Source organism: Macrobrachium nipponense, chromosome 9 (genome assembly GCF_015104395.2).
Source record: "Macrobrachium nipponense isolate FS-2020 chromosome 9, ASM1510439v2, whole genome shotgun sequence".
Classification (NCBI taxonomy): Eukaryota; Metazoa; Arthropoda; class Malacostraca; order Decapoda; family Palaemonidae; genus Macrobrachium; species Macrobrachium nipponense.
The window spans coordinates 51,330,880-51,348,704 of record NC_061110.1 but is presented as its reverse complement, the minus strand read 5'-3'; the positions used below and the strand labels follow the sequence as shown (position 1 = coordinate 51,348,704).

General features: G+C 41.6%; 1 protein-coding gene across 2 annotated transcripts in view; it reads left to right on the top strand.

Moving 5' to 3' along the window:
* LOC135218299 (uncharacterized) overlaps nt 1-17,825 on the top strand; it is a 313,398-nt gene that overhangs the window by 87,253 nt on the left and 208,320 nt on the right. The window lies entirely within an intron of this gene.

Below are 17,825 nucleotides of genomic sequence, written 5' to 3'. Positions count from 1 at the left end.
CCAGCGGATTTAATGATCTTCAACAGTTAATTGTCTCTTTCTTAGTTTAGTCATCCATGCTGTTCACATTTCTATAAAATCCTCATTCCTTCAGAACAAACCCATTATAATTATTCCATATGTTGCCTACAAATGTATAGATGTATCAGTCCCCCTGAACCCATTAATGCCCATAATTATTTACCCAATTATTTATGACTATTTCTCTGGAAATACTCAACTTTGGTGTAAATAACAAGTTTCTGTTATTGGAGCTAAAACTCTATAAGTGTAAATATGAAGTTTTGAGTGGCAGTATTTCCTTCCACTGGGCAGTGGAGTTAACATATTTGTGCATTTTTTTTTATAAATCCATATATAATACTGTAGCCAGTAGTCCCGTGTTGGATGATGAAGATGATAATCAAGGTGGGACTGGCGGTTGGCAGACTCAAGCCAGTTGAAAAAAGAAAAGAACCTCATGTTTGCCTGCTGGACCAAATCCCAACAATTGTGAATCACCTCACCTGAAACCTGAGAAGAGATGTCATGATGTGATTCACAATTTGTGCTCCACGGTGAAGCTAAATGCCATAGCAGAGAGTCAAATATCTCACGAGCTCTGATCCTCTTATCTTCCACAATCTCCCATGCAAAATTAACATAAATGGCTTGCAAGGTTTCCTGCCTATTTCAACACCTTGATGTTCTTAAAGGAAGAATTTTGTTACTAATATAAGTCTCAAGATATAACACCTAATCCAGGACTAACCGTCCCCCCCCCACAACGGTTGCTTACTGACACCCCATGCAGAGGTATGGGCGTAGGGCCACCTTCTACCACAAGTGACTCTCCACCCCCTACTGCCAACCCCCCATCCACCCAGATGATCAACTCATGCATCTCCCAACTTCTTGAATAGCCATGGATAAATTAATAGACCCCCTCTTTCATACTTCACTTTTTTACGCTTCATTTTTTTGCAAAATCTTGTGAAATATATCTTTAATTTTTCTGCTAGAACTTTCATCGATTTACAAATTTTTCTACAGACCATATTCCTAAAATGATCAGTAGATCACTTCTTTTTGGTAGAGCAACACTATGTATTGACTAATTACTGTACTTTTTCATATTGTGTTCATGATTAAATACAGATATTTATAATAAAAATTATTTACAGTGTACTTACAGGTTCACAATCCATTATCTGAAACCCTCGGGGCAAGCTGTGTTTCAGTTTTTGGACTTTTTTGGATTTCAAAACTGACGTTGCCCTTAAATGCACAAACTTATTTGATTTCTGACAGTAACATTCTGTAAAAAAAAAAACACACCCAAAAAAACCACCATTGGCATATATAATCACATATCATCTGATCCTGTGAGTCATGCGATCCTTAAATGTTGTCCCAAAACATGATTTTATGTATGCAACTTACCAAGTAATTACAAAGTTATAGTTTTACTATTTGTCGGCAGCTAGAATTTTGAAAATTTGCGGTACTAGCTCTATTTTGTTTGGCTAGGTGATCACCGCACCCCTACTGGGGTAGTGAGGAACCAACTCAGCAAAACAAATTAGTTCTTTCTACTGGCTGATGACCGTAACAGTGGTTAGCAGCAGTGGAATTTTGAATCTGGTAGAATCTTCCCAGTCAATGTCTCTGGCATTTGGTGAAGTAGTCATACCTTTGGTAGCCGTTTTGACATTGGTTAGTTATTATTATGAGAAATCCAGCATATTATGATTTTGACTTGGTTTTGTCTCAATTTAGACTTAGACTTTGTTTACATTAGTAGCCAGCGATGTCGGATACTATAGTAGATTCACATCAACTGTCCATTTGATGTCTAGGCCAGTCCCTTACGACGCTCCTGATTGGCTGTTGATAAGCCAATCACGGCTGGAAACTCTCAGTCTCTCGAGAGAGTTCACATGGGTAGGATCTATGTTTCTCCTCTCCTGAGGGATACATTTGAAAGACGTATCCCTTAGGAGAGGAATATACCTCTTGCCTATGCGAACTCTCGAGAGAGACTGAGAATTTCCAGCCCTGCAATTGGCTTATCAACAGCCAATCAGGAGTGTTGTAAGGGACGGGCGTAGACATCAAATGCACAGTTGATGTGAATCTACTATAGTACTCAAAGCGTTAGGTATTGCAGTAAAGGCTCCAATACTAGGCTAATCAAAGCTTGTTATGACCCATATTCCATTTGCATTAGTTGTTTGGGTCAGAATTGTTCACCTCAGTTAATTTGTAACGAATGTGAGAATTGGGAAGATAGGATTAGGAAGACTTTAAAGACTCATATGAATAAGCTTGAAAGAGAATAAAAGAGGAAAGTGGCATTTAGGGCTAGTGGTAGGTAGGTCTTAGCTAGTCAGGTTGACGTTTATGTCTCTATTTCTCATTCTCCCTCTGTTACACCTGTTCCCTTGTCTCAAGCTGTACAACCTGATCCTAATCCTCGTTCCCTTGCGCCCAAACCCATTCCCGTTGCCAGCCTCGAATAGCGAGTAGATAAGAAATTTTCTATGATGTTGCAGGCCATGGAACATTTGGGAGTTCTCATGCACAAGGTAGGTAAAATTGATGAAAGTGTTAATTCTAGGGCAGTGGAGGAGGTAGTCGGCCCCCTTGGTCGATCCTGTTGTCGTATCCCAGGTCTCGACCTTTGCTCCACTGAAAGGCATCTCTAAGGAAGTGTTTTGTCTTTCCTCGAGTGTGTCTAGCTCAGAGGAATCGACCACCAGGCGCCTATGGTGCTTTTTGGATGAATCTGATCCATTGAAAAGTGATCTTCCTACTGAGCAACGCATGTCTTGTAGTTTCTTGGACAGTCCCGAGTGATTCTCCTAGGATTTCCCTGTTGAGGAAGGACAGCCTGGCCCAGAAAAGCCTTCTCCACCCAAGAGACGTTCTTTCTCCTCTAGAAAATCTTCTTTGGAGTTGTTTAGTATCGTACCAGTGGGTGTTTCTACACCAAGGACAGTATCTTAGCGTCCATTGGCCTCACACATCAGCCGTACATTTGGTTCCAAGTCCGTGGAGGCTCATAGTAAGTAATGTATTTGTGTCCATCCTAGAAGGGGCTCCTGTGCTCCCGTCAGTGTCAGATCATCCAGTGCTTGCTGAATGTTCTAGGCCTAAGAAGTACCTTGCACCTGAGCGCCTATCAGCGCCTGTGCATTCATTGACTTCTAGTCTCCCGGAGACTTCAAGGTGCCCCGTGGCACCCGACCACCCATTGGTGCATTTACCATCTCAAGATCAACCATCTTGTGAGCGCCCATTGGTGCCAAAGCACTCACCACTGCAAGTGCTCCCTTTGGCGCCTGAGCCTCCATCTGCGCCCAAGGACTCGTCGGCCCCACAGCTCCCATTGTTGCTTCAGCTCCCGTTGGCGCCTCAACCCTCTTCAGTTAGTCTTTTGTTTGCACCACACTTGCCAGTACTTGCAACACCTGCAGTGCTTCTGCAACCTTGAGGGCTTCTAACTTCCTTCCTCTTCTGTTGACCCTGCAATGGTGGATATCCAATGGAAACTTGATGGTATTTTGGGTTTGTTTAAAAACACCCAGTGCCTGCTCTGCCCTGTCCAACTTGTCTCCTGTCTCTTTGGAAGGAGAAGGAGAAGAGAAAGTAGAAAAGGAAACTCCTCCCAGAGCATATTCTTCTTTGCTTTTGATATTTGTTAACAAATTTTCCTAGTTTTTTTTTGCCAGCTACTCCAGCTTCCCTGGCTTCTATACTTACTTTCCTCGTCAGCCAAGAAGGCCTTGAAAGGAATAGATGTTTGGCTCTTGTAGAAAAGAGAGCAAGGGAAAGTCAACTTTTGTTTCCCTCCTTTAAAACTGTCTTCTAGGAGGCATCATTCGTACGTGACCGGAGAAGCTCTTGCCCTCAGAGTTTCTGCCTCCTCCCAGGGAAACTTCTTCAGTCATATTGACTCCTTCAGGAGGCTAGCTTTCAATTTGGCCAAAATTAAGTTTTTGACTTCAGAGCTGGATACTCTTCTGAAAAATACTTTTCATGTATTTGAAGTATGAGCTTCCTGGACTGGTCTGCAGGAGCATTAGCTCATAAAATTAGAGTGTGCTTCCATTTCGGAGGATGCCGTATCTGACTTGCATGGAGTTACTCAAAATGAAGTGTAGGCGAGACTGATAACTGCAACACGAGCGTTCAAAATGAACTGATGGGACAGGATGGCTTAAGTTTGTCTAATGATCATTAAGTGATTAGAGAGATAACGAAAACATGATACCCATAACAAAGGATTTGACGGGCGAGGATGGCTTTTACATCGATGTCCAAGAGTAAAAGGAGGTTGGACGGATAATGAAAGCATGATACCCAGAATTAACAGAACGGATTTTAAAAAATCTGAAGGTTCAACTTGGCTAATGAATGATGCCCGAGGTAACACAAAACTAGCGTATTTCGGACTATTTGTCGCGAGAGTAACCCTTAATTGCAGCTCATAATATGGGGCGGGCAAAAAAGAAAGCACAAAGAAGGCTGTAGTACCCAGCGGACTAACGATTGTTGACAGCTATTCCTCCATATTACTGATGCCTGAGCAAGCGAGTGAGGAGTATACTTCCACTATAACAACAAAACGTTAACAATGAACGATCGAGGATTAAGAGCAGTGTTACAAAATCTTACGGTTCGTATTTCACTGGTTCTGTGCGGGTTCGTAAACCAGTAAACCATTCAATTCACTTTTCACGATTCACAATCCCAGACAGGCCCCCATTTTGTCACCTCTACGATGGAATATCTCAGGTCTTAAGAGAATTTTTAACGTATCTTAGCTTAGTATGTTACCAACAAACCATTATTACTCATATAGTGACAAAGAAAACACTGCTCATGTATTTATCTTTAATATAATACCAATAATCCAACATTAATTATGTAAACTAAATATCAAAACACCAACACAAACATTAATTAAATATTCTACAATATAATTACGGTACTGAATGGCAAGTAAGAACAATATAACAATCACAACTGTCACAGTTAGTAGTTGGAAGTATACTCCTACTTCATCCCGATAGTCAAGGTCCGAAGAAAGGTTTGAAAATACAAAAGCAAGGAGCATAGAGTGGAAGTAGGTTGCGTGGTCAAGAGATGACGCTGAAGCAAAAGAGACTGAAATACTCAAATAGGGAAAAGGTACACATTGTTGAAAATAAAATATATACAATATATAATGTACAAAGAGGGAGAGTGGCAATTCATCTATATATATATATATATATATATATATATATATATATATATATATATATATATATATATATATATATCTATATATATATATTATATATATATATAGATATATATATATATATATATATTATATATATATACACACACACACACACACACACACACACACACACACACACACACACACACACACACACACACACAGTAGTACCTAAGCCTTGGAACGGATGTTTGAAGTACAATTTGTTTGAAGTATGAAACAAATATCCCCATAAGAAATTTGTTCCAGCCAACCCTAAAAGTCACCCTTTTCTCATTTTTTGTATTATTAATGTGTTCAAAAGTTAAATTAAGAGTGTAAAGTGATGAAACAATGTGTTATATGAAGTTACAGAAAGGTGGTATAAATACCACCTTTTCTGTAACTTTTCTCATTCATCTACCTGAAGAGGGAGACAGCAGTCTCTGAAATATAATATTTCTCTCTATATTTTGGAGTTTTTATGGGCTCGTTTTATTAGATGGAATTCTGTTATAGCAGAATATTTTTACCAGTCACACACACACACACACACACACACACACACATATATATATATATATATATATATATATATATATATATATATATATATATATCTTAAACGAGTTTTTAGGACCAAATGATTCTCGTTTAGACAAAATTAAACAAACTGCTATCAGGCAACTACCTACCCTCGATCTGTGGCTGAATCTCTCTGGGCGTTAGCTGAAATGCAAGCTGGGCTGAAATGAATCCCCGTAGATACAAATATATACTTTTTATTTCCCAAATTACCTAACATTAAAATGGAGCAAAATGTATTAATTAAAGTGGCATAAAATCAATTAACTCTGACCCCCCAAAAAATATTAAACTGTCATTTTCCTCTCCCAAATCAGGTTTAAGTAAGTACCCCCTGTAATTTCACAATGTTCGACTAACCACACCATTTTAATAAGTCAAATACGTCTTACAGAATCCATTTTTCTATATGGTGACATTGAACCCATCTGAAATAAAGAGACAACGATTATTACACCACTTTACCCATGAGAGTTAATCAAAAGGAATGTGTACTGCACCACACTTCTCTTTCTCTCACATATTTTATCACTGCAAAGGTTAACTTTTTCAAAGTTCTGTCTTACGTCACCTTATTCGATGGGTCTGCAACACTCCTCAACACCTCTCAACACCTCTTCCAGGTGTGTTCCGCTCCCTGTCACAAGTAATCAAAGAGTGTCCTCTCTTATTCTGATTACTCATCATCAAAGCCATATATCGTATGCTACGAACACACATGCAGACATGCCCTGCGGGGCGCCCAGGAACCACGGGTGCCACATGTCCAAAGCATGTGATTTCCGAGGCGTCACTGACCTCAAATTGCATTGGTCATCCTTCCTGGCTGTTTTTCATTTCAGCATTCTTCGAGGAATCTGGCGCTTGTCTCTAAGCTACCTTTGTCTAACCAGAAAGAGCTGAGATTAACCATTCACAACCGCGCCCTTTTTAAGATGGTTCGGCCCCCTATGTCTTTTGTGCACTCCCGTCGCACTCCACATCGGCAACTGGTATATACTGGTTCATAATGTTTGCAAGATAGCCCCTATAACACATATTTCGACTATCATTATGGATACCATAACCGCAATGACTGGAACCGTTATCCTCTAGCGGTGGAAACGTAACCGTCTCCAATGTAGGTGGAACTTGAACCGCCTCGTGGTTCCATGTAAAAGTTTCACGAACACCTTTGTCGAATAATTGTAGACCCCGGCTGAGCGCGTGACCCATCTCGAAACAACTCGGTATGCGCCATTATTCAGCGTCTGCATCCCCTGTAGGTGTATCCAACACCCCCGTCGCTGAACTGTAGATTTGACGTCTTCCGATGAAGGAATCATAACCCCCACCGCGTTGTCAACTTGAAATATCCCTGACTTCCATGCAAGTGCGTCTCGCACCCGCCTCTTAGAAGATTATAGACTCCTGATTTGTCCCAGAACATATCCTGAGACGATCCACCGACGACATCTCATCCATTGCAAAGGCGATCCATAACATCACCGCGCGTGAGTAGATCTGACCTCTGGTACTGTACAACCAAGTTGTTTCCGTCGTCACCATCGCGTGAAGTTGGGAATTCTCTAAAGTCACCGTGTGTCCTTATTTGAAAAGTCTACATGATCATAGAATAACTAAAGTCTCACTTTAACACATGAATCTGTCATCAACTAATATACCCAATCTCATTGTCAATTATTAAAAATTCCTCACTAAAACAAAATATGATCTTTACCCACTGAATCCTCATAAGTAATCCTATATCTGACAAATATACTATCAAAAAACCCCACAATGCCTATATAGCAAAACCCCTATAATGTTTATACAGCTAACCTCCACCAAATATAATGCCGAATACCCCTTCTATCTGACACATATACCCAGATAAATTCTACCTCCTGTCTTTAATAGAAATGCTATGTAAAGCTTAACCCAATTACAAGTTTCCCTTGTAGGAGAAAGAAAAAATAATGATAATAATTCAACTTTCCCATTACAAAATATACACGGAGAGCAAAAAAATATATGTATAATCCGGGACTTTTCCATATAAAATGGAATTTGCTGCTGCAACATATCGTATTGACCCGAATTGACCCCTTACATTCATCCTCATGGAATATCATAATCGACATCCCTGAAAACAGTGCAAACCTTTTGGAGTAATCAACTCCAAATGAAAAAATCAGCAAGCTGTCTTATCACAGCATTGTCAGCATTAAGCCACCTGTGTATGTATACCTCATGTGCTCAAATCGCACTATGGACTTGTCTAGTCAGACTTGCAACCTTAGAAATCGTTATTCCTTCAAATGGCCAAAAAATCTGTACTGATACTATGGAACCATATTCCTCAAAAATTATCCCTAGGGCATCCGCAAAGATACTATAAAATTGTCCTTGAAAACATAACTCATTCATGATACTGCCACATATATGTAAAACCGCATAACCACCTAGTCAGGATATAAACCACAGAAAACCACAATATACTGCCAAATATAACCACTGGTGAATATAAAAATACAACACCTTCATAGGGACCCATAAAACTACAACCCAGTAGTGCCACCCCCCAAAAGCCATAACACCACAAGAACCGCAATACCCACATCTTTGGCTCGTAAAACCACAGATCACCGCCAAAAATTATAACCACAAAAAATCCACCACCAAAGATTATAGCCACAAAATATTCAGCCCCAAAAATTATAGCCACAAAAAATTCACCCCCAATAAACCCATACCGCAAGGGACCACCACATGGACCTGTTATAATATTTCTCAGCTTAACAGAAATTTGACAAACTTTCCACCCCGTTTTCCTCGTGAAATAATTACCTCTGGTTTTTGCGCCAAATCGCCACAGTTTGCGCATAATAAGAAAAACAGTAGAAGAAATGACAGAGAAAAAAACATTACATTAAAATGACTCAAGTGGACCCCCCATATTTGCGTTCTTCGGATTCGCAGACTCACACATTCGCAGATTTCTCTCGGGAACGTTTCCCGGATTATTTGCGGAAATTTTGCATATTCGCTGTATTTTTCTATGGGAAATATCCACAAATTCCTGTTTTTTTATCAATTTCATCATAAAATGCACTTTTTGTGATAAAACTATTAAAAGAACCAAGTATAAAATTTTTAGTGGGTTTTTCTTGAGTTTTAACTAACACAATAGGCTGTTTTCAACATTTTTATAGGGGTTCCAACTATTTGTGGGTTCTAACTATTCACGGGGGGGGAGGGGGGTCTGGTACGCATCCCCCACAAATACGGGGAGACCACTGTAATTACATTTCACCATCAATTTGTGAAACCAGAAAAAAATGCAACTGCGCGATGTATTAGTTACCACAACCAACTCTTTTCAGCTTTGATGTACGAGTTAATTTCGTACATCAAAATGATCGCAATTTAGTGTACATTACAACGAAAAAAAAAAGTAACTTGTTACCTTTAACCGTTTTGCGCACAGCGCGATTTGAATACAATTATAAATGAAATTTCGTTTTTGCGCTATCATATATTGCATTATTTATATATGATAATGATAATTTTTTTCATTTCTGATGGTTGCATACTAAACTTCAGCCAATGACAAAAAAAGGAGCCAAAAATGAACTCTTAATCTTGAAAACTAAGCGCGCTGTGATTTTTTGAAAAAAATATTTTTTCCGCTTCCGCGCTCACTCTGAAACACCTCCGGCACATGGGAGACAATTTTTTTTTTACCGCTTTGGCGTAAGAGGGTTAAATTCACAGTTGAAGAAGAAAATAATTGTTCATTACCGTTTTTAGATGTTTTGGTTCATAGAAGGGATAGAAGCTTTGTGTTTGATGTTTACAGGAAACCTACTAATGTCTGTTCTTATATCCACTATTATTCAGACCACCCTGTTAATGTAAAACTTTCAGTTTTTTGTAGCATGTTTTTAAGGGCACTACGGATATGCAGTCCGGAATTCCTAGACTCCGAGAACTGTAAAATTTATGACATAGGAAATAGGTTAAAATACCCAAAGTTTTTAATTGACAAATCTTTGCAGAAAGCTAGAAATATTTTTATTCCAGCAACAATAGGGAGCCTTTTGTGGGAGAAAATATCTTGACACTGCCATATAATGTAAGTCTTTATTTTATTCAGAAATTACTGAAAACTTTCAAGATAAATGTGGTATACAAAAATTCAGGAACGCTTCAAAATATCATTGTGCGTAATTCCCGAAAACAAACTAGTGGATGTATTTACACGATTCCTTGTGCTTGATGTAATTACAAATACCTTGGTCAAACTAGTAAAGAACCAGATTACCGTCTAAATCAACACCGTTAAGGTGGCCTCACACTAGGTCTTTTTTTCTCCAGCCGCGAGCCGTTGCTGCCAAAAATGGACAACTGGGAGCTTTTAGCTCGAGATCTTTGCTTCCCATCTCGACGGGAAGCAGTGAGCCACAAACTGCAAGCGACCGATAAGTGTAAACAAACAAGATGGCTGCTGCTGATAGGACTTACTCCCGGACCTTTGGCTTCTCTTCTCTTGAGCCACTCTCGAACCCACAAACGTTTTTTGTTACTCTTGCATTCACGTAAGATTCCGAGAAAACAATCATTGCAGCACATCTTGCAAACGTCTGACAATTTCTGGGCGCCATGATGATATCAGCTGATCAGTTTTGTTTACTTTTTCCTACTGCTCCTCGAAACCACGAGGTCCTAGTGTGACGATACAACACTTTTGCTCGCGAGCATCGGCTGGATGCTGGCCAAAACCGCGATCAAGAAATGACTAGTGTAATACCAGCTTTACGCAGTTAGATCAGGTCAATCGACAAGTGCTTTATTTGTACACATGAACGATTTTAATCATAGTATAGACTGGAAAAATGCATCTGAGTTAATATTTTGTAACCATATTGTAAAAAGAAACAATTGAATCTGCCTTCATTAAGCATTTTAACGATCAACTCATGAATCTGAGTTCAGGTCTTTTTAAATTAGATAGTTACTTTGTTTATAAAATTGTAGGGAAATACAATGTCACCTTTTAGTAACAGCCTGTTACACTAACTGCAGTTTCAGTTCTTAAGCACGTTTAAAGTATTCTTTCTTGTTTGGTAGTGACAATTTGTAACGATAATTTGCTTGTTAATGGCTTTGATCTTTGTTCTGTGAAATTTTCTTGTTTTATGTTTCTATTTATCTATTTTACTTTGTACCCCGAAGAAGTGTACGGAATACACGAAAGCGCTTGATACCTGGTCTTTAATTTTTCACCTTTCATGTGGCTACTTACGTACATATTTGTCATGTGCTGTTTGGTGACCTATTGCTGATATCATGGGCCGACAATTCCGCGCAGGACAATTCAGCGCCGACAATTCAGGACGTGACAATTCAGCGCATGACGATTCAGCACAAGAACTATTCAGCGCAAAGACAATTTGGCAAAATATTTGGAGAAATAAAGGTAAAGCATGGAAAATTAAGAAAACGGTTATCAAATTAGTTTTTATTTGTAAATTATTTTTGAAATTCAAAAAATGAAATATGACATTTATTGAAATAAGATGTTGGAAATTATACTAATTTATTTCTGATTTGGCGGCAGAAAACAAAACTAACTACTTGCAGTTAAAAATATTGGTAATAATATAAGATTGTTTACACTTTCAACCATCGAACAATTGACGGTTGTTATTTATGCTATAACAACAAGCGAATAATAGTTACTGGTATTTTTCTCGACTGGATGTATTTCCTTTTCTGGAGCGTAGTTTTTTTACAAACTTTCGCTGAGCTAAAACAAAAAAACACACAAAAAAGCCCCATGGAGAGGATTTTATCAGAGAAAGGTCGTCATCACATTCTATTATTCATATGTTCTGTGAAGGATGTGGAGTTTTTGAAATTGGAGCAAGACAACGCAGAGAAAAGGATACTGAGAATCAGAGCTGGACACGACGATTCCAGAAAAAAAGCAAATTATCAGAGAACAGCTAAGACAATAAAAACGCCAGTTAGTAAATATGGGAATCCAGCAAGCAAAATGAAATACTTAAAAAATATAAGCCACCTCATGAATTGCAGAATAAATTAGTATGAATATTTTTGTACAGGAATAATTTATATTATGTCATTTCAATAAATATTTTTGTCTACTTTTTAAAATTCAATGTTACAAATAAAAGATTAATTTGATGACTGTTTTCTTCGTTTTCCATGTTTTTGTTTTATTTTGCAAAATGTCTTTGTGCCGAATAATCCTTGCCCTGAATCGTCATGCGCAGAATTGTCTCAAAGCTGAATTGTCATGCGCTGAGTTGTCCCTTAAGCTGAATCGTCATGCGCAGAATTGTCTCTTAAGCTGAATTGTCATACGCTGAATTGTCCTGCATACATACATACATATATATATATATATATATATGTATGTATATATATATATATATATATATATATATATATATATATATATATATATATATATTATATACATAATATATATATATATACATATATACATATATATCTATATATATATATATATATATACATATATATATATATATATATATATATATATATATACATATATATATATATAGCATATATATATATATATATATATATATATATATATGATATATATATAATATATATATATAATATATTATATATATATATATATATATCATATATAATAATTATATATATATATATCTTTTCGGGCTCAGCTCGTGTCGCTGCGCGAAATATCCTTTAATCTATTATTTCTAGGGTAAATGTACTAACACATACCAGAGAATAAATAAATAAAGAAAAAAGGTCAGTACAACTGACTCGCTCACCCACCAAGAGGGTGTCGGTATGAACACTATGGCGAGTGAGACCACTACCACGAGCCGTTTGCCAATAGAAATCTCCCACTACAAAATCCCCACAAGAGGAGAGCTGACCCACAGAGTGGGCAGCAACTACTACTACTCCATCCCATGCTGCCGACTGCTGCGCCTCTGGTGGCCATCCTTTTCAGTTAGCGCACACTGTATACACGTGCCCTTTTTTGCTCTGTGTTTTTGTGCCCTTATTTTTGGATTTACTTATCATGGAGCGTGCAGCCATCGCAGCAGCTAAGTTAAGTACTCAATGTTTATTGCTAATTGGTTTTTTCCGTCCTTGAGTCAGTATTTGCCGTTTTTTAGGTATAAATACGGACTCTAGGTCGGAAGCATGGCAGCATGGTTCTGCCTCGTGGCGGGTTCGTTCTTGGTCTCCCATACCCAGAACCTTCCCTTACTTTAGTACGCTCTATTGTTAATCATCCTAATTGTTTTAGGGTACAGTCTACGCGGTTTATGTCATGCATGCATGTCTTTTTACCTTACGTAGGCTTCTTCCATCCAGACCCTAGCCACGGCTCTTAGTATCGGCCCCGGCTAGCTTTGAGTGGTAGACTTTCCTTCGGGTTAGTCGTACACTCCTGGATTTTTTCTCCTACTATTTTGTTTTCTTTCTTTCATGTTTTATGTAATTTATTATGTTTTTGTTAGTGTAGGCGTCTGGCTTCACCTGGCCTAGGTTATGGCCCATAGGGCCCATGCGCTACCGCTCTTCAGTTCGGATGCTTCCTTATAGCTTCTCTCTGATCAGCTGGTTGTGTATTCTAGGCCTTATCGTTCATTGTTTACCGCCCCGTGGTCACTACGTGATCACGGAGCAGCCAGACGCCTGTCCAGTCATCTTCCCTCCTCCCGCTCTTCCATAGGGCCGGGGGGAGGGTTGGTCTACCCACGCTCGCTCCGCATACCCGAGCCTGCCTCCCTCTCCCCCCAGGCGGAGGGAGTAGAGGGGCGGGACAGACCCAGACTGGACTCGACCCCTCCTGCTTCTCGGTCCGGCCGGATGGCTAGGGGGGGGGGACTGGCCTTTCCCCCCTCCGTCGCTTCTCCGTTGCTAGTGCGAGTCTGTGTGCCCTCTCGCCCTTTCCCACCTTACTGGGGCTCCTTTTCTACCGGAGCTCCGGTATCCAAGTGGAAAGGTGCTAGTTCACCCCGCAGGGTGGACTGAGACATACAGTGGGTCTCTACTACACCTCCGTCGCGCTGAGGTCGCGACACGCTCCGCCACGCACGGGACTTAGTCCTATACGTTCGTTTTATATAGGTTTAAGAATTAGTTATGTTAAACTAAGTAAGTTTATCTTAAGCTACCTTAAACCATCCCCCTCCCTTGTCTGCCTCACCGGATCTCTCCGGGGTTATAGCCTATTCAGGCGGTAAGGGAGGGGTTATGCCCAAATTTTTTCCGAGCTCCGGCATGCAGCGGAGTTCTTCTAACCTTTAGCCTGTAAGTGATAGCCTTTAAGATGCTCATGTGTCTTTTCACTTACAGACCACCAACTGTGAGCATCCGGGATGCACCGCCACGCTTCAAGACCCCTGTGGACATGAAGTTTGCCGGTCCCATGCTCCATGCGCGACTCCGCACGGGGATATCCAAGTCTGGTATCACGAGACATGCACCATCTGTTATGATCTGGTGAGCCAGCTCTTAGACGGGGTAAGTATTTCCAACTCCGTTAGCCAGTCCCTACTTCGTTATAGTTCTTAAGTTTTAAAAAATTCTAATCTTCCTAAACTTAAGATAAAAATACAGGGGATTTCGCATCCCCTATAATTTTAGTTAAGCCTAATTTAGTTTTAGTTTTAAGTTTAAGCTTAAAAACTAATGAATACCCTCTCTTTCAGGCTCCGGCTGTGAAGGACACCGCACTGGCAACCCTGCGGGCCTGGGTCGGCGGTTTTGGGAAGAACGCCGCCAAGGGTATGCCCTACATCCTTGAGAAGAGGTTGGCGGTCCTGATCTTCCCCGGAGGCAAGTCAACGGGCTACGTCGACCCAGCAGAGGCAGCCCCGACTATTGCATTCATCCAGCAACAGCTCGCTGCCTCGTTGACGGATCCAGGCCAGGATATTTCCTCGGAAGTCGCGACATTAGACCTTAACATTGAACCCATGGTAGGTGTAGACGACCTGTTGGTCGAGGTGAGTACGTTGGACGCCCAAGGGATGCCCTTGGGTGCCACTGGATCTTCTACCCCTGCAAACTCTCCATCCTTCCAAGGCTTTACAGGTACAGAACTGTATACTTCTCCTGATGCTTCCGTTAGACCTAAGGTCAAAGGACAAGTAAAAACCTTGACTAAGACGTCGTCGTCGTCTAAAAAGACGGCGTCGGCGTCATCATCGTCTCGTAAGTCTCCGGCTAAAAACCCCGGAGCAGAGAGGTCTAAAGCTTCCGGGTCCGGCTCCAAATCCTCTAGGAGTAGATCCTCCAGGGAGAGATCACACACTCCAGCGGAGTCAACCGTTCCACTACCTTTGGTTCCGGTTCAGAGCCACCCGTCCACCTCCGCAGCAGCTCCGGCTTTGGATTCCAACACTGGCCTGTTGCAGCAAGTGGGCGATCTGGTGGGGTCTCTAAAAACCAGTATGGAACAGATGTTCTCCCGGTTGTCTGATAGGATCAACTCCCAGGACAACATTATAGCCGGACTGAGCCAAGCTCCGCTAGCTTCTCCCCCACCCTTCAACACAGGGGGAGCGCAATTGCCTCCGTATGACTCTCTACCTCCGTTCAGTATGAACAATCCTTGGAGAGTAGCGTCATACGCCCCCTTCCAGGACGGGCTTATTTCTATCCCGGAATGTGGAACTCGGAGGATTGAAGACTTCGAGTTCTACCCGGAAGACCTTCAGCCTCCGTTCATCGGCTACGCCAGGCTCACCGCCTCGGCCATGACTCGAGACGATAAGGTACCCAAGGAAACAGTCCTCTATTCACGAGACCAGGCTCAAAGAGAATGGCTCAGGTGTTTAGAGGACATGGACTGTTCGAACACGAAAATACAGCCGTTCAAGAGTCCTTTCACAATCTTTACAATGGAAGAGAGTACCCCGCTCCCTTTCTTGACAAAGATTGCGACGGTTACCATTCCAGCAGCCCAGAAGGGGGATTCCTTGCCTCAGCTGAAAGAAGCGGACCCTACGTCTCCTTTACTTCCCTCAGCCGGTGAGTTGTGGGAAGATCTGCCCAACACTTTTTCTGCGGGCAAACTCAAACCAGACTGTGCTATGGAGCAGTTTGGTGAGAAGCTACCTAGACTTCCAGATAGCCTCATTCAGGCAGAATTTGAGGCCAAGTCTAGGTTGGCCAGGTCTATTAATACCATGGCCATGACTGAGGTGGCTACCATTTCCTATGGTTCGGAGCCACTTTTTAAGCTAATCACCAAGTCCCTGACTCAAACGGTGCAGTCTGATATGTTTGAGTTCGCCACAGCTAGGACAAACTGTAGGAAACATGTCCTTCAAGAAGCAACGATTCGGCATGAACCGAATAAGTTGCTTGCATCGAACATCTGGGGAGCAGACCTCTTCCCAGATGCGATGGTGAAGGAGGTCCAGGCAGAGGCTACAAGGCTTAACCAAAGCCTTAAAGATCGTTGGGGTCTTACGGCCAAGAGACGCCAAGATCAAGTTGTCAGAGGTAAGGCTCAGAAGAAACCCAGACGTTTCCAGCCTTACCAGAAGAAACAGCCACACTTTAACCAGCCTGTTCCAGCTGTCCCGTTGGTGCAAGCAGCCCAACCTTCTACCTCCAAGGCTCAATCGCAGCCCATCTATGTCATTTCCCCCCAGCCTCAACCCTCCACCTCTTACGCTCTCTCCCCAGCCTTCAATCAAGTCTTCGAGAGCCAGGCTACCCAGAAGTATGACCGCTCGGGTAAGGGAGGCAGAGGTAAACGATCCTTTCGTCAGAGAGGATCGGGAGGGCCCTTTAATAGGGGAAAGCATTTCAGGGGAGGCCGCGGAGGCTACCAACACCAATGAGGACTTTCAGGTAGGAGGGAGGCTGTTTCACTTCCGCCACCGGTGGAATTTCAGCAAGTGGGCACAAAGCATTGTGTCAAAAGGCCTGGGTTGGAGTTGGGTAGCGAACCCTCCCCCATCCAGACCTTTCCGCCAACTTCCATCCAAAGAATTGACGGAGTATGCGGAGGACCTCCTTCAGAAAGGAGCTATAGCGAGAGTCAACAGATTAAAGTTTCAAGGGCGCTTGTTCAGCGTTCCAAAGAAAGGCTCACAAAAAAGAAGGGTAATCTTAGACTTGTCCCGCTTAAACTTAGCCATTCGCTGCGACAAGTTCAAGATGCTCACGATCTCGCAGGTACGGACCTTACTTAACTTCCCCGTGGGGCCGTCACCACCTCTATCGATCTTACAGACGCTTACTATCATATCCCTATTGCAAGGCACTTCCGTCCGTATCTGGGCTTCAAGATAGGAGATCAGACATTCTCCTTCAAGGTAGTTCCTTTCGGGCTCAACGTAGCACCCAGGGTGTTCACGAAGTTGGCGGAAGTGGTAGTTCAACAACTAAGATCGCAAGGGGTTATGGTAGTAGCGTATCTCGACGATTGGTTAATCTGGGCTCCCAAACAGTCGAGGAATGCCACAAAGCAACACTGAAAGTGATTTTCAGTTCCTGGAATATCTAGCTTCAAGATAAACAGGACCAAGTCAAGACTCACTCCAGAGTCAAACTTTCAGTGGCTGAGCATTCAATGGAATCTATCCTCCCATACTCTGTCGATTCCATCAGCCAAGAGGAAAGAAATAGTGAAGTCAGTAAAGCAATTTCTGAGTCACAAACTTGCGTCAAGAAGAAACTCAGGAAAGGATCCGTGGGTTCACTCCAGTTTGCATCAGTGACAAACATTCTTGATGAAAGCCAAACTGAAAGACCTGACCAGAATCTGGCGCTCACGAGCAAATGTCAGGTCCAGGGACAAATTATCCTCAGTCCCTCAGATTCTACGGAATCGACTTCGCCCGTGGGCAAAAGTCAAGAACTTATCGATATCAGTGCCCCTTCAGTTTCCTCCTCCGGGGATTACCATCCACACAGACGCTTCGTTAAGCGGTTGGGGAGG